This window comes from Peromyscus maniculatus, chromosome 5 (assembly GCF_049852395.1).
Source record: "Peromyscus maniculatus bairdii isolate BWxNUB_F1_BW_parent chromosome 5, HU_Pman_BW_mat_3.1, whole genome shotgun sequence".
Lineage (NCBI taxonomy): Eukaryota > Metazoa > Chordata > Mammalia > Rodentia > Cricetidae > Peromyscus > Peromyscus maniculatus.
In genome coordinates, this window is record NC_134856.1 from 5,126,695 (window position 1) to 5,153,230 (window position 26,536).

Consider the following 26,536-nt stretch of genomic DNA (forward strand, 5'->3'; position numbering starts at 1 on the left):
AAAAATGTAAAATTTGTCATTTATTTGTAATGTGTAATTACTGAAACATTACTGGTTTTGGTAAATATCAGAATTGTTTATTGAGTAAAAAAAGGTTACATTGGATCTCTTTATTTCCTGAACAACACATTACAGTCAGTTTTATTATTATTATTATTATTATTATTATTATTATTATTACTAAGAGATTTTCTATTCATTTTTACATACCAACAACAGATTACCCTCTCCTCCCACCTTCTGCCCCTTGCCTCTTGCCCCAACCCTACGCATTCCCACCTCCTCCAATACAAGGTCTCACATGAGGAGTCAGCAGAGCCTGGCACACTCAGCTGAGGCAGGTCCAAGCCCCTCTGCCCTGCACCAAGGCTGTGCAAAGTGTCCCACCCTAGACACTAGGCTCCAAAAAGCCGGCTCATGCACCAGGGACTTGTCCCGATCCCATTGCCTGGGGCCCCCCTAAACAGTTCAAGCTAAATAACTTTCTCACCTATCCAGAGGGCCTAGTACAGTACCATGGAGGCTCCTCAGTTATTGGCCCACAGTTCATGAGTTTCCACTAGTTTGGCTGGCTATCTCTGTACATTTTCCCATCATGATCTCGATGTCCCTTGTTCATGGAATCCCTCCTCTCTCATCAATTAGACTCCTGGAGCTCAACCTGGTACCCAGTCATGGATCTCTGCATCTGCTCCCATCAGTCATTGGATGAGGGCTCTATGATGACTGTTAGGGTATTTAGCCATCAGATCACCAGAGAAAAAATAGATGAGATCTACAGTTAGTTTTAGTAATTATTTTGACATAATGTAGATTCACAGGGGAAGAGAGTCTCAACTAGAGATTTTCCAGCTGAATTTGGATTTTGTAGGCATGTTTGTGGATTACAATCTTGATTATGTTAATTATGGTGGGAACATTCATCCACTGTAGGTGGCACCATTCTCTAAGAAGGAAATTCTGATTTGTATGAAAATAAAGAAAGTGAGCCAAGAACAGGCAGTCATATATCAGTTTATTCCTTGATGCTTCTTCATAGATGCTATGTGACCAGCTGTTTCAGATCCCTGCCAGTATGACTTTCCTACAGTGATGCACTATAACCTGTAACAGTGAACTGAAATGAAACCTTTTTATTCTAAGTTGCTTTTGTCAGGTATTTTTATCACGGCAACAGTAATGAGACTAACATAACATTAGACTATTAGAAAAAGGATGTTATATGTCAAAATGGTTTTGTATTGACCTGTTAATCTACCAATAGCTGTGTTTTAATTGTCTGGAAATGTCTATGTATGTCCTAGAGCTTAAATTTTGTTCCTTAATATTTTATAAAACATTCGATCTTCTAAGAAGCAATTTTTCAATTAAAAATATTCACAATAGATTACCAAGGTAATGGAAAATCAGTAGCAATATTTAAGGACTGGTATATAAAAACCAGAAATGTTTAGATTGACAGCATGGACTGATGGCAACTTCTTTCCTTAATAACTAGAAACTATGGGTGTATTGGTCAAGTCTTTGTAAGTCATATCTTTCTGGCAAATTTAATTCAACATTCTTTGCCTTTCAAGGTTTATGTAGTCAATTTAGTTTCATCTATGTACCCTAAAAACCAGCAATGAATCAATATGGTTATCATAGTTAGCTAGTTGTCAGCCTTAATTCCATAATCAATCATTATGGTAACCACATTTTCTATGTAAAAATGAGGAACAACATTGGGGTAAACAAGTGTATGCCGTGTATATTCAGATATTCTAGTTCACTGGAGAAGAGCAATGGCTTGTAGATTAGAAATGGCTATATTTCAGTTGGGATTACCAAATAAGTTACTAGCTACCTGAGCTTTTAGACAACAGAATCAGCTGCCTATGAGGTATTGAGTTAAGTCTCACTAACAGTGTTCTAGAAGAAAATCTCCATTGAGTTACAGATGTAATTTAAACACAGAGTAAAAGAAGTAGGAAAATAAAATTGAAATACATCCAGGTATCCCCAGCTGGTATCATAGTTTATTTGATTTTTATTCTGTAGTGGAACCTTGAAATCTAACTCCATCTGGTTAAACTCTGGTAATGCCTCCATATCCATCTAAAAAAAAAACCCACCTGTATTATATATTTTTTAAATAATCCAAAACATAAATGACCTTTTCCCTCCAGATCTATTGTTTCTCTGGTAGAAATTACTCTACCCAGCTTACATTAGTGGTATTGTTTGAATGCAGAGCCACTGCCTAACTATATTCTGATTGGCAATACTGTTTAGGACCTGTGTCATCTTTAACCCTGGCATATGCCCTGCAAGCATTTACTAAATCAGTAGTTACATTAACTCTAAGGACCACAAAGTATTCCTTCTATCTATGTGAAAGACCTCTTAAAAGGACAAAGCCTATCACAATTGGTTCAACTTATAACAATCAATTTGCTATCTAGATTTTACAAATGATTAACCAATGGTATGAAGAAGTTAATAAAACAATTGATCAATAATGAAATTTGATAGAGCTTAAAAATCAAATATAAGATTTCATGCTTACAAAGAACATACTCTTTGCAAGTAACTTTGTAAGTCACTATGCATATCATGTGACCAGTGGAATGGAAGAGCAGATATGTTAGCAAAAATCTCCTAGGGTGAGGAAAATGTACATCTCAAGTAAGAGGTTCAAATCCTTTCTAAACCAAAGCAAATTGCAACAGCATCAATACAACATGTCATCAATGGAAAATGTGGGTCATGTTGAACATTGTGGTGTCTACACAAGTATCTTTGTCATATTGGACTCACTCCATGAAACATGGAGACAGATGGTATGGATATGTTTGACAGAGGCTGAGCTGATGGATTCAGAAATGTTTGCTGAATGTTTTACCATCACAACTACAGTCACAGCCTGTCACTCTAGGTTTTATTTCTAAAGATCTTTTTTTCTACTCCGATTATATATGTAAATTTAGAGTTGTTTCCTATACACGAGAACTGTATCTATTTCCTTGTTTCAGAGTTTATATTTGATTAATTTCATAGAAAAGAATCATTTACCAAAACCAATTTATGTCACAGGAAGAAGAAAATTTGGATACAGTTACCTTCATCTGAAAAGAGAATTAGAATTCAATGACCTGTGGTCTCATATGCTGAGGAACATGACAAAGAAATAAATAAGAATGTCCATAAACTCAAAAATCTGCATACAAGGATATTCATTCAAATTGAGATTGGGGGGAATTAAAGCAATAATAAAGCAGACCCACAGAGACATTCCTATCTATTAATGCTGTTGTCATCTCAGTGTGAAACTCCCTTACATTCAAAGTAGGTGAGACATAATTTAGAAGCCTGGACACTAAAGATGTTTGAGTTATAATTGTTTTCTTTGCATACTCAGGTTAACCACATGAATTTTATTTTTAATTAATTAAAATATTATAAAAACCAAACATTTAAAACTCATGTAACTCACTTCCCTAATCTGCATCATAAAAGAATTAGTATCAATAAGAATTCTAAAGTCATTTGTGAAGTCGTTTATAACTTTTATGTATTTCCTATTCTCCTGATTAAATTACATGTCTCAGTGATTCTTAATTATATTTTGCCAAATGATTTGAAAGCTTTCTATCTTAAGGTCTGTTAGTAAACAGATGAAAGTAAAAAAACAGAATATGTCCACTATAATTCATATAATACAAAAGCTTTATTACTGTCACAATATCCCAATGCAAATGGTTACTACTAATGAAGTCAGCTCTGGCAAGAGCCATCTTGGCAAATGGGAAGTGTGCAAAAGATTTATTGTAACATCTCCTTGGAATTTATGCTCCATACAGATTATCTTCTATTAACTGGTGAGCTTGAACCTTGAAAGGAGTTTCAAGTTTCAGATAAGTAACACACATCACTGAACATTACGTCTGCCACCTGGTAATGGCTAATATAAATACAGCACATCCATTCAGCAGGGAAGGGAAACGGCTTCTATAGCCAATTCTCAATTATTCGGGGTAATGGGGGAAAACCTCTGAGTAGTTATCCATAAATACAGATAATTGGCAGAATATGTAAATTAGATCCCATTTCACAATGTTTATGAACATTTTGGCTGAGTAGTGATAAAATCAGAGACGTTATTTTCTTAAATAGAGAGATGTTAAAGTCCTATAATTATTATGAAATGTTTGACAGACTATTTGCTCATTTTCCTCCCATCTCTCCGACATATCCTCCTCCAGCTCTCCCTTGCCAAATCTCAAAATGCACATTCCCTTGTGTTTCATATTCAACTTTATCATTTTTTTTGTGGATATACATCTTTTTAGTTCATTCCACCTACTAAAATGGCCACAGATAACAAGATCCTTAGTGAATGCTGGAGTAGTAAGAAACAACTAAGGACTTTCTTTCACATGTTTCAGATTAATTAAATGTATAATATACAATTGATGAGGTGACATATCTACACATGTGTCATAATTTTGTACAGAGTTTTATGCTGATACAGATGTCTAAGCCATTTTCATAACTGAGAAATCAGGCTGTGATTGTGACAGGGAAAACAGAATCCTAAATTAAAAAAAAAAAGAACAATCTAATAACCAACCAAAGGTAAACCATGAAAGAAATTCAAAAAAACAGTGTGGAGTTGTGATTTTTATTAAAGTTGACTATTATCCAATTTTTATAGAACTGCATATGAAAGTAAATTTTTCATACTTTCATGAGTGTGTTCAAAATGGCAGATCTGAATGATTAAGCCAAACTCTTCTCTTGTGCTCACTGTTGACGTCATTTACATAATGATGACATGAATCCCAAGATTGGTGAATGCATTGAAACATGCAGGCTGGCAGGGACAGTTTGGGTATAATAAGATCTGTATCAATACAATAACCCCCAATGCATTCATTTTTCAAGACAACTGATTTGGTGATAGTTACTATAATTTCAAGTATGCTGACTACTTCTACTGCTTTGCTGATTACATTTTCCAGAATGACTACACTTTAAAAAGTGACTGACAGTGTTATCTGTAGTTGTACTATCATCACTTGTCCAAAAAGAAACAAAACAAAACAAAACAGAATTCCTCCCTTAAGCCAATGATCTTTCAAAATTCTTTCCTAAAACCAGCTAATAATACTTAAGATTAAGTTCTTCTCCTTAAAACAGTAGACCTTTGAAATGTTTCCTGAGGCACTTTCTTCTTTACAGTCTCAATTTTCTACACACAACAGATTATATATTTATGCTTCATGTTCAATCACACTATCCTATATAACTGCTTACCTATTCTTCAGTGAGCTTTCCCACCCTTCTTTCAGTCATCATTTTAAATCTAACTTCAGTCAATCTTCACATAGATGATTACTCCAAGTTAATGGCAGACTTTTTGCTATGCATCTAATGATACTGTCTTTGAACTGCACCTGGATGAAAGCTCTACTTGTTCTTAAAATCATCATGTATTTCCAATGTTAACAGGAGGTCTTGGCTGGATCAGGAACAGGGTGGGAGAACAAGGAAAGAGATACCATGATAAATGAAGACCCCATGGGAGTAGGAAGAAGCAGAGTGCTAGAGAGGTCCCCAGAAATCGACAAAGATACCTCAACTATAGACTACTGGCAATGGTTGAGAGAGTGCCTGAGCTGACCTACTCTGGTGATCAGATGGCCGAACACCCTAACTGTCATGATAGAACTTTCATCCAGTGACTGGTGGAAACAGATGCAGAGATCCACGGACAACCCCCAGGTGGAGCTCCAGGAGTCCAACTGATGAGAGAGAGGAGGGATTATATGAGCAAGAGATATCAGGACCATGATTAGAAAAAGCACAGGGACAAATAGCCAAACTAGCAGAAACACATGAACTGTAAACTAATAGCTGAAGAGCCCCCATGGAACTGGATCAGGACCTCTGAATAAGTGAGACAGTTGATTAGTTTTAACTGTTTAGGAGGCCCCCAGTCAGTGGGACTGAGACCTGTCGTTGTTGCATGATCTGGCTTTTTGGAGCCTAGGGCCTATGCTGAGACATTTTGCCCAGCCTTGGTACATGTAGGAGGGGATTGGACCTACCTCAACTGAATCTACCTGGCTGGGCTGAATCCCCAGGGGAGACCTTGCCTTGGAGGAGGTGGGAATGGGGGATTGATTGGGGGGGAGTGCTGGGGGTGGGAGGAGGGAGGACAGGGGAATCCGTGGCTGATATGTAAAATTAAATTAATTATAAAATAAAAACATTTATAAAAAGTAAAGATAAAGCATAAGCTGAAGCTGGTTTCCATGCCCCTTTTGAATTTGTTATCTATCGACTTCGTGTTATATCCATGACTCTTTCTTTCTGGCTCAGCTTACACAAGCCCTTTTAAAAATGCCCAAACATCATAGGCTATTTCTAAGACTATTGGTTACTCTCCCAAACCTGACAGTGAGCTCCTATTGCTGTAGGCAATGGTTACTTAAATAATTGAATACAGAGAAGTTGATCTGTGCTCTAGAAACTTCTCTCTCCTGATTAGCATTCATGGTACTGGAAAGTGGTCTGCACACTACCAGAGAGAAGTCGTCATCAATATTACCCAGCTAGAAACTAAGGGACCTACAATAGTGACGTACCGGCAAACTATACACAGGCATTAGTGGCATAAATGTTATGAGAGTAACCAACCACCTTTATAAAAATTGGATTTAAGGCCCACTTCAAGAGATACAACCTATACCTGACACTGCTAATGTGGCTGAGAACCTGAGATTAGAAAGGGCATAGGCCTAAGGGGATGCCTAATAACATTATTATTCTAAAGGAACATAGCAATAAAATGACTCATAATGACATACTGCTCTACCTATAATAAGTACCTCGCTCAAACATTATCAGAGAAGGTTGTCCTTAAGTGGATGAGAATTAACACAAAGACTCACACCTGGACATTTTGTGAGGATGAGTCACTTTGGATCATTCAGGCCTAAATGGGATCTCTTCATCAAACCCTTCCCACTGGGAATGTATGTAGAAGAGGAGGGGTAGATACTTTAAAATGCAAAAGAAACAGGGTCTCCCAGACAAAAGAGAGCATATTCACATGTGAACTCATAGATACTGTGGCAGCATGCACAAGGTCTATACAGGTTCAAGCCAGATAGGATCCCAGCTCTGAGAAGGTAAAATGAACATGGTGTTCTACTCCTAACCAAAAGATACCTGCCAGTAATATCCATGGAAAAGGGGAAACTCAGTTTTCTCCCAGGGAGTGTCTCTGTGTATACTAATACCACCCGATGCCTAGCAGCAAATGGCCAACACAAAATAATGGTATTTTTGTAAATTCTTGCTTTATTTTACTGTGTTGGGGTGTATTTTGTCTTATTAATCATTTGCTTGTTTGTTTTAATCTTCATTTTTGTGTCTTTGTGGGAGTTTGGGGGTTTGTGTGTGTTTTTAATTTTATCTTTTGTTTTTTGTTTTTGTTTTTCGAGGCAGTGTTTCTCTGTGTAGTTTTGGTGCCTGTACTGGATCTTGCTTTGTAGCTCGGGCTGGCCTCGAACTCACAGGGATCTACCTGGCTCTGCCTCCCAAGTGCTGGGATTAAAGGCGTGCGCCACCACTGTCCAGCTTAATTTTATCATTTTTTATTGTTGTTTCTTTGCTTGTTTTTTCATTTGAAAGAGAGAGTCAAAGAAAAATGTTAGATGAGTAAAGAGGTTGGGAAGATCTGAGAGAAACTGAAGAAGAAGAAAACATGATCAAATAATTAGGGAAGGGGAAAGTAATGATCAAAACGTATTATATGATTTTTTTTCAACAAAGAAAAAGGGGAGGGGGAAGGTATAACAGCTCATTTCTCCCTGCCGTCTGTTGTCTGGGAACACTCTTCCTCATGTCTAAACCGTTCTTTGCCAAGTAACATTCTCTTCTCCCTTGGAATATCAACTATATCATGGCTTATATGATTTCTAAAGACAAGTGATTTTTCTAGTCTCTATCATTTACTGTAGCAGAATTTACATGATTTTATATTCCTATTAATATATTTTGTTACTTAACACACTATTTCACACATACTAAATGTTAAACAGGAAAGGCAATGATTTCTAAGATGGCAAATTATTCTTCACAGTTTTGTTGAATAAATTTTGTCCTGTACTTCCCATTATTTTGTGTGCTCATTTCTATGTCCTAATTACTGTTTTTTTTTTTTTTTTTTTTTTTTTTTTTTTTTTTTTAAGATTTATTTATTTATTATGCATACAGAAGAGGGTGCCAGATCTCATTACAGATGGTTATGAGCCACCATGTGGGTGCTGGGAATTGAACTCAGGACCTCTGGAAGAACAGTCGGTGCTCTTAACCTCTGAGCCATCTCTCCAGCCCCCCTAATTACTGTTTTGTTGTCTGATTTGTACCAATACAATATACATTATTTGAAGACAGATTTGTCTATTGCATCTCTGGTGTTTTTTATCATCCCAAATCTGTGAGAGACTATAAAAAGTGAGCAGAAAGTAGAGAGTTGGATATAAATACCATTAATGTGAGTCTTCCAGTCAAAACCATTAATACCAATCATGTTTAAAGTATCCAGTATAATTTCCTGGAAATAATGTCAACCATTTTCAAGTTCAAAAACAAACTAACAACAGCAACTACAATATGTTTCCCAGTCTATCTTCAATCTTTCCATTTCAATATCAGTGTCAGCATGAAGAATGCACTAAGGACTATTTTTCTCCAAATCATTTAGCACACTATAGAACATTGTTGATGAAACCTCATAGATTAGCATCTGTGCATACCTTAATTACAGTATTCTCCCTTTACTACAAAATTTGGTTCCTACAATTTTAGATACTCATGGCCAATTACATTATGAAAGTATTCACTGAAAACTTACAGAACTGATATATGTGTGATTTGTAAATTTTACACAATGAATAATGATGAAAGCTTCTGCCATCCCAGTCTATCTCACGAAGAGTATGAATCTTTCTTTTGTACAAGACACCTATAATCCACACTTGGTACACTTGTTAGTCATCTACAGCTACCTCAACTATTATGTCAATCATCCATCAAAGTGCCTCAGTGATTATGTCCTAATACATTTATTTAATCACTAATATTCCCAAAGTGTAAGAGCAGTGATATGGACACATCATATTGATCAACTTTACATTGTTTTTTTCAGTGAATAAATAAAAGCTTTTGAATTAATGGAGTAATAAAACATATCATACATTAAAGTTTCTGAGATCCACATTGAGGTGAATTCTCTATATTTGATCTTAACCAAAAGTTGGAGCACGATCATATGAATCTCTCATTCATGAAATTATAAATAAGGAAAATGAAGTCTATTTATAGTGTTAAGGTGTTCCTGATTTATTAGTAGTTATTGTTGTTAACCTCGTGCTGTACTTAATTATAAAGTAAACTATGTCTTAAGGATGTGAATATATAGGGAAATATGGTACACTACCTATGGTGGTAGACATCTCTGGGGTTATCTTAGAATGGATAACACTTGAGAAGTCAGGGGATATGTTAGAGTGATGCTATGTCTATGTTTGGACCTCCCAAGGACTAGTTAGTTACAATAAAACAATAGCAAATATTATTGAATAAACACAATATAATAGATTCAATCATTTTATTTTCCATGGCTTATTTCCTTTCACTTTCACTCCATCTTAATCTGTGTGAGAATAATATCTTGCTTATTGATTCAGATAACTAACTTTAAAGCTGAGATATAAAACAATGATGCGAGAGAAGTACATATGGGTGTGTTGTGACTCTAATTTTCTGGCCACACTTAGTTCCCATTTGTTTCCCACCTACAGCTGAGCAGCAAATACATGTTTAATTCCTGGGGCACAAACATTTTTCCATCTCAGAAGATACCCAAAATTAAGCTCTACTTTATGATCCTTTTCTTCATTGCCTCATTCATGTCTTTTGACAGATAATTTGTTTGTTTGTTCATTTTGTTTTGTTTTCCCATTTTTTAAAATAGATTCTTTTTGAAAATAAATTCTTTTCTCAAACAAAATATTCTGATTACAGTTTCCTCTCCCTCGACTCTTCACATTTCCTCCCAACCTCCCCTCCCATCCACATCTATTCCCTTTTTGTCTCTCATTAGAAAAGAACAGGCTCATAGTTCATGTGTTTCCATTCATTTGGCTATTTGTCCCTGTGCTTTTTCCAACCTTGGTCTCAACAATTCTCGCTCATACACCCCCGCCTCTTTCTCCCCAATTGGACTCCTAGAGCTCCATATGGGGCCTGGCCATGGATCTCTGTATCCGGTTCCCTCAGTCATTGGATGAGGTTTCTAGAATGACAATTAGGGTGTTTGGCCATCCTATCACCAGAGTAGGTCAGTTCAGGCTGTCTCTCAACCATTGCCAGTAGTCTATTATGGAGGTATCTTTGTGGATTTCTGTGGACCTCTCTAGCACTTTGCTTCTTCCTATTCCCATGTGGTCTCCATTTATCATGGTCTCTTATTTCGTGTTCTCCCTCTCTGTTCTTGATCCAGCTGGGATCTCCCACTCTCCTAAGCTCTCTTTCCCTTGACCCTTGCCCTTCATTACCCCCACCCACTTCCAGGTTGTTCATGTAGATCTCATCCATTTCTGTCATTGGGCAAATAGCTGAGGAGCCCCCAACTGGATCAGGCCCTCTGTATAAGTGAGACAGTTGATTAGCTTTCTCTGTTTGGGAGGCATCCAGGCAGTGGGAATGGGACTGTCCTCAGTGCATGTGCTGGCTGTTTGGAACCTGGGGCTTATGCAAGGATACTTGACTCAGCCTGGGAGGAGGGGACTGAACCTGTCTGGACTGAATCGACCAAGTTGAACTCAATCCTCAGGGGAGTCTTTGCCATGGAGGAGTTGGGAATGGGGGGTGGGCTGGGGAGAAAGCGGGGGTGGGGATTGGGAGGGGGGAGAACAAGGGAATCCGTGGCTGATATGTAAAATTAAATTAAATTATAAAATAAAATTTAAAAAAAAGAATAACAGGCTTCTAAGAGACAACAAAACATAACACAATAAAGTATAATAAGATAAAACAAACACCATCACATCGAAGTTGGACAAGGCAAACCAACAGAAGGAAAAGAGCCCAAGAGAAAGTAAAAGAATCAGAGATTTCCTTGTTTGCATACTTAGGATGATCCCATAAAAATATTAAACTGACAGCTACAATATATGCAGAGGAACTAATAGAGACCTGTGCAGGCCCTGTGCTTATTGTTTCAGTTTCTGTGAGTTCATATGAGTTTTGTTCAGTTGATTCACAGGGCCTTTTTCTCTTGGTGTCTTCCATCCCCTTTGGCTCAAACACTGTTTCTGCCCCATCTGCCACAGGGTCCCCTGAACTCTGAATGGAAGGATTTGATGGAGACATGTCATTTAGAGCAGTGTCTTCCAAAGTCTCTCTCTCTCTCTCTCTCTCTCTCTCTCTCTCTCTCTCTCTCTCTCTCTCTCTCTCTCTCTCCCTCCCTCCCTCCCTCCCTCCCTCCCTCCCTCTCTCTCTCTCTGTGCAAAGTCTGGCTGTGTGCCTCTATATTTGTTCTCATCTACCGTAGGAGGAAGCCTCTCTGATGATGGTTAAATAAGGCACTGATTTATGAGTATAGCATATTATTAGGTGTCATTTTCTTGTTACTTTTTTGTTTGTTTGTTTAGAGCAGTAGTATTTGGTTTTATCCTAGGTCTGTGGGCTTAGTAGTCTCTGGTTCTTGGTTACTCAAACAGTGTTGAGTATGTGTTCTATCTTTTGGAATGGGTCTGAAGTCAAATCAGCCACTGGTTAATTACTGCTACAAGCTTTGTGCCACCATTGCCCTAGTGGCCCAAAGTATGCAGGCAGGACAGCATTAGAGATTGTTGGATTTGTGATTGGGTTGGTGTTCACATTTCTTCTTGGTAGCCTTTAGAGACCTACCTGTACCAAAGACATTAGAATATAGGAGTGGAGGTTCTATGTAGGCACCAGCTAGACCTGTCCATGTTCAATGAGTTGTGTATTGTCATCATCAATGGGGCTCTGCTATCAGTTTGTTGAAAACAACCTATAGTCTTGGCAGCAGCCTGGATTGTTTGGAGATTTCTATAGGACCCCTTTGGCTAACTCAGTTGGATGTAACCCATTACCTGTATTAGAAGCTTCATTTGGTGATAACAGATGGCTAGTTGGGACTCAGGCAAGACAGGTTCTTGATTCCAAGAAACACCCAGAAAATTAATTGAGGTATTCTATTGTAAAAAAAGTGTCAATGCTTTGCACAAGTTTCCTCTTACAAATTAACTCTGTATTTCCACAGCAACTCTCGGCAAGAATGTTTGCTTTAGTATTTGGAAACTTCATACTGCACACCAGGAGTGTCTGAGAATATCATCCTCCAGCACAGTCCAATCAATGCATGGAATATGGAAGAAAAATAGCTCAGCTTTCTGGACTGTGTGTTAAAGTCCACCAGTGAACTCTATCATAGCCTGGGGCCATTTTTAATACCCTGCTTGATTCTTCTTCAGTCTCTAACTTTCCCATTCTCTTTCTGGTGCTTTCTAGGACCCCTTCTCAAACTGATGATTTTTGGTTAAATAAATTCTTGTTTTGGAGTGTGCTTCTGAAAAGCTCTCTAAAAGATTACTTCATACTTCTGACCCTTCCCTTTTCTCCCTCCCTTCTGCCTCAGAAGCTTAGCATGAACATGGTTTATATGGCATTTATGAATAAGTTCTCATAGTAGAGTTCAGATTTTTCTTTTCTTTTTTTTTTCTGGTAGAACATTTCCCAACCTCCCATAATTGACTCTCATTCACTGTCTATTTCATTTTGGGATCCACTATGGCGTGCAGCCAACATACATGTGAGGTCTGTATAGATCCCCGATCCCCTCTCAGAGAAGTGGTTTTATGGCAAATCTCACTTTTGAACTGAACGCCCTATTATCCAGCTTCACTGGCCAGATAACTAACTGTTAGTCCTAGCTCATAGTCCTTTGTGGTTTCCAGAAAACTGGACCAAGGGACATAGTCTTTGTAAGTAAAGATTATATACATGTGTTTCCATCAGCAGCTCATCAGAGGGTGAGAGCTGATGTTATTTTCAACTACCATTTTAAATTCATGTCTCCAGTCTGTCATAAAAGCACTTAGAAATTCTGTAGTTCTTAGGAGTTGATCATAACTAAAAGAAAACATTTTAATGTAGTTCTCAGATCTTTAATTTCTACGTGAAACACACACATACACACACCACACACACACACACACACACACACACACACACACACACACACACACACACACACACATTGCATACAACCTAAAGCTGAATCCTATTTATTGGGTTTAACTTAGCTTCTAGATAAAATAAAAATGCCTGTTTTGTTTTTTTGGTGGATTAATATTGGTCCTTTAATCTTTGATAGTGAATCTTTGTCCTTTTACAAATTAGATTTCTTCCTTTCTTTTTACAGAGTTCCTGTTGGGCAAATATAATCTTTTCAATAGAAGATAAACATTTTGCCATTCTTTGTAATAATGCTTTGTAATGCCACTTTCATTTCCATATTCTCTAAGCCACTTAAGTAGTACCAGTTTATTAACCAAGCGATTTATCAATATTTACTCGTGATGCCAATGGTAGACTTCTTGTCATAAATAATTATTGAGGTAATAAATACTTTTATTATTAAAACCTGATGACATGTGCAGAGTGATTATCCTGATAAAGACTGATGACAGGTCTTTGTATCTGAGATGACACTCAGAACACTGTGCAGATTGAATCTTAGGCCTCCTGCATGGATAATAAATTGTTATTTCAGAGAATAAAATGATTGATACATTTGCTTGCTGTGGAAAAAGCATTGGGGAGAAGATTCTACTCCCTAACTTATTTAAACAGGCAATGGTGGAATTTGCTTTCCTTGTGACAAATTTAACTTTCCCAGAAAGTGACAGCTCTTTGGCATAGATGTGAACAGAGAAGCATTCCATTTTAGAAGCACCTAAAAGTCAGGTATGCTTTGGAATACACCCTGGATGTTTTTGAGCATCAGTGGCATCCTCAGAAGGCAATACTGGAGCAGAGGTGAGAACATGGTGGGAAGTCTTGACATGGAGTACCATGCCCCACTCAACAAGGAGACAAATGAAGCCTCTCAGATAACATTGTGAAAACTGCCATGGAGTTTTACATTGTCTGGCTCAGTGCACAGGCACTTTGTATTTTTTCCTATTGGTTTGATTTTACCTTTTATGATATATTATCCCTGGAGATGATTCATCTACTGACAACCTGAGAAATGACTGTATTGGGAAGAGACAGAGAGGAAGAAGAGGACAGAGAAAGATTGAGATGGAATTGAATTGTACGTCTTATTCATTGGTGAATGTTTTTATTCCTATCTGCTCTTACTACAAATTAAAGTGCAATGACAAATATTATGAAAATCTTTTCAAAGAAAATGCCTAAGATTTAAATGTATTTTCTTTATTTTATTCAATCTATTTGTATCTAAAAATAAAGTAAAGAAAAATGGTGACACATGTACAATTTGAAATGTCACCCAGTAACGGCAGGGGTGAACTAAGTCACAGAATTATTATATTTTCCAATTTGTATTTTAAGCAAACAATGAAAACATCAAACATGACATGTTTTCAATTTTTTTGAGATCAATTCTAAATAAACTGCTTATCTGTGAAACTCAGGGATTCTCTGTTGAGGTTGAAGATATGAGATGCCCTCATTCTTTTGTTTATATGTTTTACAATAATTTGGAAAAGTATTTTTGTGAAAATGATTTATTTTCCTTTTAGATAAAAGGATTTTTATTGAAATTTTCAAATACAGAAAAGTGCCATATTTTGGGCAAAGTTTTGAAATTTTTGATAAGTTTGTTGTCTAGAATTTAGACTCAATAGGAAATAATTTCATAACTCAGTTATTTTCTTTTGTGTTTAAAAGTAATTATGTTTAAATATATTTTCAAAAACGTTGTAGTTGCTTTTGTTCTTATTTTGGTCAAAGTTTTTATATTTTCCTGCAAATATTCACTTTAAAAGTACTAAATATGGATAAAGACATTTTCATCTGAAAAAGAAAGAAGGAGGTGATTGCAATGTACAGCCTTGTAATTGCTAAAGCTTTATATTTACAGCCCAAAGCAGGAATTACGGGATTACAAAGAAGAGATTTTAATGTGTTCTCTGGTATATCTTTAATTCTCTAAGATAGAAAATTCATGAAGTTCAAATTCTGACAGTTATTAAATTAGATCCAATTAACATTTATAGCAACTACACAGGATGTATTATGCTTTTCAGGATAAAGCTCTGCTTTAAAATGCATTCTCTGTATCCAAGAAGTGGATGCTTACACAAAGAAAATATGTGCATAAACCAACAGTTATTTTTGTTAACTCTATAAGGCAAAGGTTGTTGAACAGGTATGTATATGCTATGTGGAAAGGTGAGAAGGACTTTTTAACACAGTTTAAAGGCATTGTCTCCCATTCAGTTCAACCAAGAGTCATTGCCAACACCTAAATGCTAATCACCACATCTGGCTTTGGAGACAAAGGAATTAATAACCTTCTCCCAATTCTGGATTCCGCAAGTGTTTATTGTCATCTTGGCAGATTGTAATGTTAAATAGATAAAGATAGGTCAGGGGGTCTCTGGTAGCACAAAAAGAGAGTCCAACATGAATGTCTGTAGGGGTAGTGATAAAATTACTTTAAGAGAAGGACGAATGAAATGAAGATTTAAAGCAACGTAGAGAAACAAACAAACAAAGAAAACAGGAGGTGGGGCATTAACATCCCAGTAGCTACACCTAAGGAGGAAAAGGGGTTTCATGGAAAATATAAGTAGCTATACTGAAGAGCAAAACCAATGCATCGCAGAATCCACTTTAAGCAGAAAAGTAATTAATTGTGAGTACATCATATAAGCCACAGAAGTGATTACAAAGCTGGAGAAAGAGAGTCATCAACATACCCAGTTGAATGGATTAAACTGGGTGTCTGGTAATGTGTTATTTCTTTGCAAATACCAAATAATTTAAAACCATCAGCTATGAATATTACCACTTAAAATGGCTGTGTGTCAATTAAATAGGATGTCTTCACACACTACCTCAATCAGTGTACATGATATTTATTCTACACTGTTGTTACAAGCTCTAGAAGCATAGAATTGGAAACTGGATCATATCCAGCATCTTTCTACTAACAGACTTTCATTACCTTTCGGCATAATCTCCTCCTCTTCTTCCTCCCTTTCTTTCTCTTACTCCTTCTCCTCCTCCTTTTATACATTCTTCTGTACAGGATGGCCAGAAATGGAGATGTTCTGAAGAGACACAAGAATATTTTAATAATGGACCTCAATGAGATGGAAATTTCTTTAGGAATTACATGATGAAAAAAGGAAAAGCCCCAGACAGATTGGAGCTTGTCTGGAGAAAATAGATTTCACACAGATCTAATTGCTTGTTGGACCACATTATAGGATGATCCTGAAGTCCAGACAATGTAATTTCCAGGACTACACCTGTACTGGAACTGCTTAGATATGCCAATCCTTAGTCTTCTATTTAAGCTCTGATATCAGTTCAGAACCCCAGAGTTGGACTTGTGGGGTTCATTGGATCTCGTTGGCTTATTCATATTTTAGCTTCATTGACTAAATCTCCCTTTTCTGCTTTCTGTGTTTATTCTGGCTCTTGTAATTAGCTAATTGAAGATGGGTAACTGGACCAAACTGGGGCATAGTTTGTAACCCCCAAATTTGATAACACTTCTCTGAGCCCCCTTCTCTTCCTCTTCCACACCACTCTTCCACTCCACTCCTCATCTTTCTCCTCACCCTCCACTTGCACACTTCTTGCAGTTCCTCCTCTCTTCTTCTCCTTTTCATATTCTCATTCCTGTTACAACTTGTGTGTGTGTGTGTATGTGTGTGTGTGTGTGTAAAAAACAACTATTTTTTTCCTATTAAAATTCAAAGTATTCAAACTCATCTAACAGCTTCCTTGCAGCCAGTGAATAAGCATGAAATTATATTGGTCAGTTGGTGAGTATATTTTTTTATTAATTTTTCTTTTTTGAGATAGTATTTCTCTGTGTAACAGCCCTGGTTGTCAGTCCTGGAATTCACTTCATATACCAGGCTGGCTTTGAACTCACAGAGATCCTTCTGCCTCTTTGCCTGAGTTCTGGGATTAGCAGTGTGCACCACCACCACCACCTGGCTTGTTCAGTATTTGCATTGCTGTGATAAATGCATGAGAGAAATAACTTATAGGGGGGAGAAGATGTGTTTTGCTTCACACTTTCACTACAAGATCTGCTAGCACCTTACTTGGAGCCTGAGGCCAGAGAGAAAAGTAAGGCATTTAGGAGCAGATGACAGAGACATTTGCTCATCTCAGTGAGCCAGGAAGAAGAGGGATGCAATATCTTCCATAGCAGCATCTTCTTTCCTTCTCCTCTGTTCCCTCCAGGCCTACCTGCAGTATATTGATAGTATGGCAACATTGAGGGCATCTTTCATCTTTTATTTAATTGTTCGTAAAAACACTTTTACATATAGACCCAGAAATGGACATTGCTATTTATTTATATGTTTCTAAATGCAATTATATTAATAAACAGTATTAATGACAATGCTGGGATGTGGTGGTAGGTACATTTCTATATTTCATAGTACATGAGAGGCTGAAGTAGAATAATTTCTAATTCAAAGACAGTCTGGATCACAAACAGAGGTCAAGTTCCCCTAGACCAGTGGTTCTCAACCTGTAAGTCATGACCCCTTCAGTGGTCTCATGTCAGATATCCTACATATTATATATTTACTTTATGATTCATAACAGTAGCAAAATTACAGTTATTAAGTAGCAAACCAACAATTTTATGGTTGGGGGTCACCACAACAGAAGGAACTGTATTAAAGGGTCAAAGCATAAGAAAGTTTAAGAACCACTGCCCTAGGTTGTAAAGTGACAACTTATCTCTAAAGAAAATTAAAGAAATAGTCATCTGTGATGGTTCATAATGTCAGTCTGACAGGATCTAGAATACAGAAAGACTTCTGGACCTATGTTTGAGGGAGTTTCTGGGTTGGTTTCACTGAGTGTTGTGGTTTAAATGTAAGGTTCACTCATAAGCCCATATATTTGAAAACTTGGTCCCCAGTTGGCAGAGCTGTCTGAGAAGGGTTAGGAGGTGTGGTATTCTTGGGGAAGTTGTGTCACTGGCTGCTTGTGTTGAGGTTTCAAAAGTCCACTCTGTTCCAAGTTTGCTCTCTACCCCCTGCTCACGAATCATGGTGTAAGCTTCACTGCCATGCTTGCTTGTGAACTGCCATGCTCCCTGCCATGGTGGTCATGTATGTTCCCATACAGGAGCTACAGAGATGGTGCTGAGAGGAAGTTAGCCTAAGTTGTTTATGCAGGGATTAGAAACAAATAGTGAGAGGACGCTAGCCCACGTTGTTTACACTGAGATAAGATACAAAGATCAGGAGATGATGTCAGTGCATAAACAGCTCATAAACAAGGAAATGAGTATAGGGTGAACTTTAAAATGATTGGTGGGTTCCTTCCACCCCCACCTAGGGTTCTGAGGATTTTTGTATTTTTGTGGTATTTTTTTTGCTATAAAAAAGGCTTACTGGCTAACAATAAATGGGTTCTTGCTTGACTTGACTCCCAGCTGCATCTGATTTTCTTCAGGTATGAGGAAGGCTAGGAAACAGCAAGAGGCACACTTACCTTTCCTCAGTTCCAGGCTACCTTTTCAGAGATGACCTAAGTTCCCAGTGGGGCAAGACCCCACATTCCCCCTCCGAAACTCTAAGCTCCAAGTGAACTCTTCCTCCTATAAGTGGACTTGGTCATGGTGTCTTGTGACAGCAATTTAAAAGTAAGTATGATACTGAATTCAGGAGACTTACCCACAATGTTGACAAAACTACTGTATGGACTAGAGTCTCAGACTGACAAAAACAGGGAAAAAAAACTCTTCTGAGTTGTCTTAAGGTATTCTCAACTCTCCCCAGATCATTCATACATGTTGGCCATCCTTTGCTTATAGAGTTGACAAAAATAACCCCATTTTGTCTTTATGTGACTTTCCACTTTTTGGATAGAGAGAACACATTTTGAAGCATGGCTTTACCACCCAGAGCATAATGCATCCTTTAGCGTTGCTATTATTTTCCCTTTTCCACCCTCCCTTCTCTCCCACCCCTCCCCCTTCCTGCCTCTCTTTATTTCCTAACTAATGACACAATGTGGCTAGTCACTCTATGTTCCTACTTCTATATTTCTACATCAAAGTAGACTGCACCCTTGAATTATGGGTTATAATAAACTTCCCTCTTTAAGTTACTTTCTTTAGGGAGTATTTTGAATAAGAAAAGTCACTAATGCAGCTTGACAAGGATTAAACTAAACATTTTCAATATTTGTGTCCAGCATGGAATCTATAGAGCTGGTAGAGTAGAGCAGAGGCCCAATTTAGCAGAGCAGAGGCTGTTGATGGATCTCCTAGGAAAGAAGGAAGGAAAATGCATTCTCTAGTGACAGTAGGAACTGTGACAAGATATGAAACTGGATATAGGAGACAAGAATCTTTCTTGTAATACTATGACAAATTCATACATGTATAATGTAAATTATGGATATTATAATACCTAGTGTTCCCCACCTGTATTTCCCTCCTACTCCCTACAAATCCCTTCTCCCTACTAATCACTGTATTGTTACTGAGTTTAACTAAAATCAGCTTTATGATCATTTATTTTGTTGTGTGTGTGTATGTGGTGGGTGTTCAATACCCACAGGGTCTATTTAGTGATGCCTATTTAGTGCAGTCTTCATGTGCATGCCTATAGAACCATTTACTAGAGGATGGGCAGTCTCTGAGAGTCAACATCCATGGAGAACACAGACTCTCCCTACCTCAACAGGCATTAACTTCCAATAGCTTTTCAGATAGTGGATGGATTTCATGAGCCCCAGCTTCATCCATGCTGAGATTTTGATGTGTTCTACATTGTGCAAGTTTTGTTCCCACAGTCTTAAACACCATGAGTCCCTGTTTGCAGATATGCTATCATGTCTCGCAAATACTGTTTTGTTACACATGTCTACTCCCTCTGACACTTACAAACTTTCTGTCCCTTTCCATAGTGACTTCTGTGTGAGGATTGTGATAAAAATGTTACATTTAAAGTTGAGTTTACCACATTCTCTTACTCTCAGCATCTCAATCAGTCGTGTATCTCTGTTTTAATTATGATCTATTGCAAAAAAAAGAAAGCTTCTCTGATGAGGGCTGAAGAGATGCACTAATTTATGCTTATGAGAACTGGAAGGTAGGTTTTTAATATCTCTGTTTACCAGAATAATAATAATAGGTTCTCCCATAGGGCCTATGACTTTTCTAACTACAGGTTTTTGACCAAGTTAATGATACTAGACATGGGATCTATGTGGTAGAGCATTTTTTTTGCATCTGTTTAGGAAGGGAGTTATTATTTCTATAACATTGGTGCCACTATTGTACCAGTGAGCATACTTTGCCAGGTTCATTACCATTGTTGAAGCTTCCAGGGTTCAAAAGTGGGTAAGGCTTTGATGACTTTTCTGCTCCTGCAGGGTGACTAAATCCTTTTAGCACTATGAATACTACCTGAACTTACTTTCTCCCCATCTTTCCATGACATTCCTTAAGCCTTAAAGGGAGTAAGTGGTATTAATGCTCTACTCAGGACACTCAGCTACCACTTATCCTCAACACCATGAGCACCTGTGCATCTCTGCATATGAAGTTGTCAAGGAACAAAGTCAAAAAACATTTAAAAATATTCAGGTTTCCCTAGAAATTAATAAATATAAAGAATGATTTAATAAGTTAATGCCAGCAAATGTTCAAGCATCCAAAAATCACATCTTTTTTGAGAGACACATTACAAACTATACCAAACTTACATTCTAAAATGCCTCATGCAAATAACCTGGATCTATGGTTTTTTTGTTTGTTTTGTTTTCCTGAGGCAGAAGTTATTCATGCTACCCATATTCCGGGTGGCAATGTCACCTTAATTATAAGAGTAGACACAGGACAAATTCTTGCAATTATTACCAGTGCCATGTGTGGGATGCTTCCCTGGGAATTGTTTGCAGCTCCAGAAGCTTCATAAAACCCCACTGGATATTGTCACTGCTCTTTGTTTCCCACCAAAACCAGATTTACCAAACCCTGGTGCTGAGCACACATCATGCTTTGGTTGTAGTACCCAAAGAACTCAAGCTGAAGCTAGACTGAATTCTTTCTTCCTTCCCACTATCTTCCTTTCATTATGCTAGACAGTTCTATATAAACAGCTTTTGGATAGTTATCAATACTCTTACCCAGCAGTGGACTTTGCATGGTGTAATGTTCACTTGTCAGGTAGGATATGCCTGCTGGAGAGTGACAATAGTGTTGTGGGGGTAAATGATCTCTCCATGGATCTGAAACCAGCTGCACAGGAGAGAATTTATACCTGGTACTGTAAACCAAGTATTGTGCTCCTGGTGGGGGAGACCATAAATCTTAGTGGGGAACTTATTCTGCTGTTTTGGATATGGCATCATCCCATGCTGGCTGGCTTTAGAACCAGGCTCACACAGAGGGTGTGGGTGAAACTCAGTGGTCACTAAACATCAACATAAGCAAAACTATGACAAAATATGAAAGTGGGAGGGAGTTGTAAAGAGGAAGGGGAATTAATGAGGGAGGGAAAGATATCAAAGAGGATGGAAGAGATGTGAGTGTGATCAGAATACCTTATATATATGTTATAAAGAATAAATTTCATTAATAAAACCAACATCATTTACATATTTTCTGATCAAGCACCCTTTGCCTGTTTTCAGATCCCCGTGTACTTGCCCATTTCTGAAGTCTGAATCCCTGGCTCTTAGGATGGTGTTATTTCTGCCACATCAGTCCATGCAATTTCACAGACACTTTGGCAAGTCAGACTTCAGTATATTCAACCAAAACTGTCTATCAAAGTGGATTTTAAAATGCAATGATGTTCTCCTTAATTTTTATAAACTATAAAATGCTTATGTTTTTCTCTCTGTGGTGGTAAAATAGTTCAAGAAACTTTGTTTGCAATAAATACCAACTGCCTCGTCCTCAAAAACAAAATATTATTATAACATAGGTGAGAAAATGCTTATTGTTTATTTTCTCCTGCTTCATTCAATTTATGTGAGCTGAGTGCATTCCCAGCTGTGGTAATGTCCAAAACTACCAGGAATATGAGGCACATACTCTTTGTTTATGAGGCTGTTGACAAAGAATTCAAAATCCAATTTCTAGTCAAGGGTTATTCAGAGCCCATAATCACACATTTGTTATCACCTTTCTTATAAAAGCCTAAATCCAAACTCATCTTTTCAGAGTTTTGTGGAACAGAATAGATTACATTCAAATGCTGTAGGGTCTTCTAGTGACTTGCTTTTAGAAATAACGATTGGCCTAGTTTTCAGTTCACTTACAACACTATGGTTTGGATAAGAACAGAGGTTGAGTATTTGAATTCTCTTGACCTTTTCAGCAAACCTAATAAACCTTCATCAAAAGACACCACTATACCTACCCCTCTTATACACAGTCATCCAATAAGTATCTTTAAACACTCAGATCAAGAGAGAGCACCTCAGTATTGATGAATTTGTCACTTCAGTAAAAGCACCTCCTCTTTTCAATGTCTATCTTCAGTGTGCCACAGTCAGGCAAAATAAACATGTATTGACTCTGGGAAAATGCTGGCACACAGTCCATGCCACAAAGAGTGAATAATGACAATAATTATGGTATAACCACAACATAGAAAAGTATATGGGTAAACAGATAAATGGGATTCAAATGGGATTCAGTGGTGTGTGTAGGCACCACAATATAGTCATTTATTTTTAAGCAGAGTATTAGAATGTTTTTATTGCTATTTATGGAGATTATATTTCGGGTGCAGCCTTAATTGTTGAAGGACAGTGTGAGCTATAACCTATCTGTCTTCGGGTGATCCAGAATGCATATTAGAAATCCAATGTAGCCTTTAGTCTCCACCCACACCCTGGACCCTTCCCATGTTCCTGTAAGCAACCTGTGAGATCCTTCTACAGATTGGGGACAAATCCATTCTCACTCACATTTATTTCAGTGTTCTAGCTATGGATATAGTTATTTAAAATGCTACAGAGTATTCCTAAAAACTAAAGAATATTTGTTTCTTTATTTTCTATTTCCATGGAATTCTGGCCTGTTAGGGTTATATTAGGGTGTAATGTTTTAAATGTTATGGATATGCAGGGAAAAAGAGATAGGGCCAACAACTAAGAGTAGATTCTATGTGTCAAGATCCACCAAAAAAATCAAAAGAAAGTTTGGAAAAATGTATGTAGTGTCTACTACACCAGCAGCCCTCTTTGATTATGCAGGTCATAGGTCAAGACTCTCAGAAGATGCTAGAAGATAAAAAAAAAAAAAAGAAAAGAATGTTATTGCCGAATTGTTGGGTTTTTGTCCTATACAAACCTATCATAAAATTTAACTCATTATTAGTCATAATGAGAAATTAACAATTACAACTAATAATAGAGCAGAACAATTATCATAATACATCACATGAACACATGCTCTTCATCTACTTTCCTCTTTAAATAGATTCAATCATTTCTCTAAATACATTTATATTTTTGGAACTGTGGGAATTTGAATTGGATACAATGAATTATTTTATTTATTGTAAGTAGAGTGATGAGGATTAGGGCCCCAAATTTTAGGAGAGATGTGCATCTTATTTCCTAAAGTCTTTAAGGAAAAGAAAGTAACTGATCATGTTATCTCCAGTAAGGTGGTGGTGCTATTTCTGTGTGGGCACCTCCACTGTACATAATGATTTATTCCATTATAGACCATGCCTTTCATCACCCCCACCCCCACTCCCACACACACAGCCACCTTCAAGGGGACAAGTTACCAACAGAAAGCAGGTTTTTATCTCCTCCATATGAACTCAGAATAACACAGTACTCCTTTCTTGTTTTCTCCTTGCTGACAGCTGCCCACTGATCTCTTTCCTTCTCCAAACTTGCTAAGTAATTAATCTGTAAGGCTCTGAAGCAAAAGACCAGCTACTCTTTAGAAACCACTGAGACTTTCAAGAGCAAAAGGACAGCACACTGAATCAAATACTAGTCTCCATTTCAACACCACCCTGTGTAATTTTACCAGTAAGGCCCAGCAAGTCTTCCCTGTCTTCTACAATCATTGTGACCATTTTCTCAGCCTTTTGGCATATACTTGAAATCTTGTTTTCTGTTAGCCATATCCTTTTAGATCTGTGTCTTTATTTGGGAAAGGAGTGCAGCTCTGACTCTGTCGTTTTCTGCTCCCACCCCAAACACACAAAACAACAAAACCCAAATTATGTAAATTATTGTTTCTATTCACAGTTCAATATGATAAAGAGACTCCTGGACTTCATAGCCACACAGAGATTCCTTTATGTATTCCCTCTGAGGCAGAGGTCAGCCTAGCATAAATTTACATAAGTAAGTGGAACCCTCCAGACATGCTCCAGGGTGTACTTCTAAGTCTATCTTCAGGCAGGGGCTGATAATCTTTTTTTTTTTACTAAAAAGTCAAAGAAACAGAGACTATAAATTTATCTCTTCATCTCTTGTACTCCAACCCAATATAATTTAGATGTAGTTTGTCTGTATAATTATTTCATGGGGAGTCTCAGGAAAGAAATTAACTGCAATTATCTCTAGATGGGTGAGATTCTGGAACATTTTTCATTAATATTATTACTATTATTAGTTTAATTTTCTACAGTGTTCATGATTCCTATTTGTTATTAAAGATATCAGCCTCTGATTTCTGACATTATAAATAGGAATCATTGAATAATTGTCTGATATATTCATAGTTGTACAGGTATCCTTACACATGCAATAAAGGAGCTATTAGCTAGCAGAAGTTGATCCAGATGTATCACCCCATGGGGACTTCTATATGACCAGTCTAAAATTTTTTTTCATACCAAGATCATGTGAAGTTGTGTAAAATATTATCTTTTGAAGACTTTTCTTCTTCACTATAAGCATCTGCCTTAATAAAAAAATCTTTTAGTTATTTGAAAGTGTGTAGAATGGGATACATTTGCTATGGCAACATGTGAAGGTCAGAGTATCATTTTCAGGAGTTAGTTTTCTTCCTTTCATCATGAGGGATTTGCCACACGGTTGACAAAAATTGATAACCTATTAACATTGGGAGGTGGTGAATAAGACTTGTGACACTGCTTTTTCTCTGAATGTTTGAGAGTTTTAATAATAAAATATATGCATGAACACAGATTTATATTTGTAAACACCTATTGATATGTGTTTGGTGAGTTTATCTGTGTAATTTATTTATGTTATCCATCTACTAACCTATCATATGATGATGGCATTTCTCTACCTATGATTAAAATAATGACTTGCTGTGTAACACAAATCTTAAAAGGTCTTGTTAAATAAAAAACACAGAGCCAGATATTTGGTTTAAAGCCTTAGAGAGATCAGGGAAATATGGAAAGCCACCAGCTAACCTTACCTCACCAACTCCACAGCTTTCAAAGAGCAAATGACTTCCTGTCTACCCAGGCTTATATGCCATGCTTTTCTGCCCTCTTATTGACTCTTAGCCCAGCTACCTCACTTCCTCTTCCTACACAGCTCTGTTACTTTCTCTCTGTACAGATGTCCAGGTCGCTATGGTTGGTATTGGAATTAAAGGCCTGTGTCACCACACTTGGCTCTGTTCCCTAGTGTGGCCTTGAACACACAGATGCCTGTTAAGGGATTAAGGGTGTGTGCTACCTGACTTCTTTGTTTACTTAAAATGGCTGGCCTTTTCCCTCTGATCTCCAGGTAATCTTTATTTATTAATGTACAAATAAAATATTACGAAGTTTCAGCACAAATAAAAATATCACCACATACCTGAGCATTTCTTCAGTGCTGGTATGGATAAGAAGGTCTTGACTGACATTATGTACCTAATCTGCAAATGAGTTTTATATGGATAAACTAACTTAAACTAGAGAATTTATTCATAAACAGTAGACTTTTCACAAGGTTTTTGAAGACTCCTAAAGTAAAGCACACCTGTTTTTCTGCCCTGGGACTCATATTAGCAATGCCACTTTTCATTGTTAGCCTCAGGCCACCCTACAAACTGAGTTTATGTCATTTTATTTCCTATGGTCAAAGTACTGCCTAGTTCATATATTCCACTACTATGTTTAGAGTCAAGTAAAATGATGTGATAAGTTCTTTTTTATCCGTTAAACTCCAGGGGACAGTCCTTTCCTTTCTCTTTCTTTCCTTGCGCTTCATTTGTGATTTGTTCACAATCAAAGCCTGCTATTTTGAG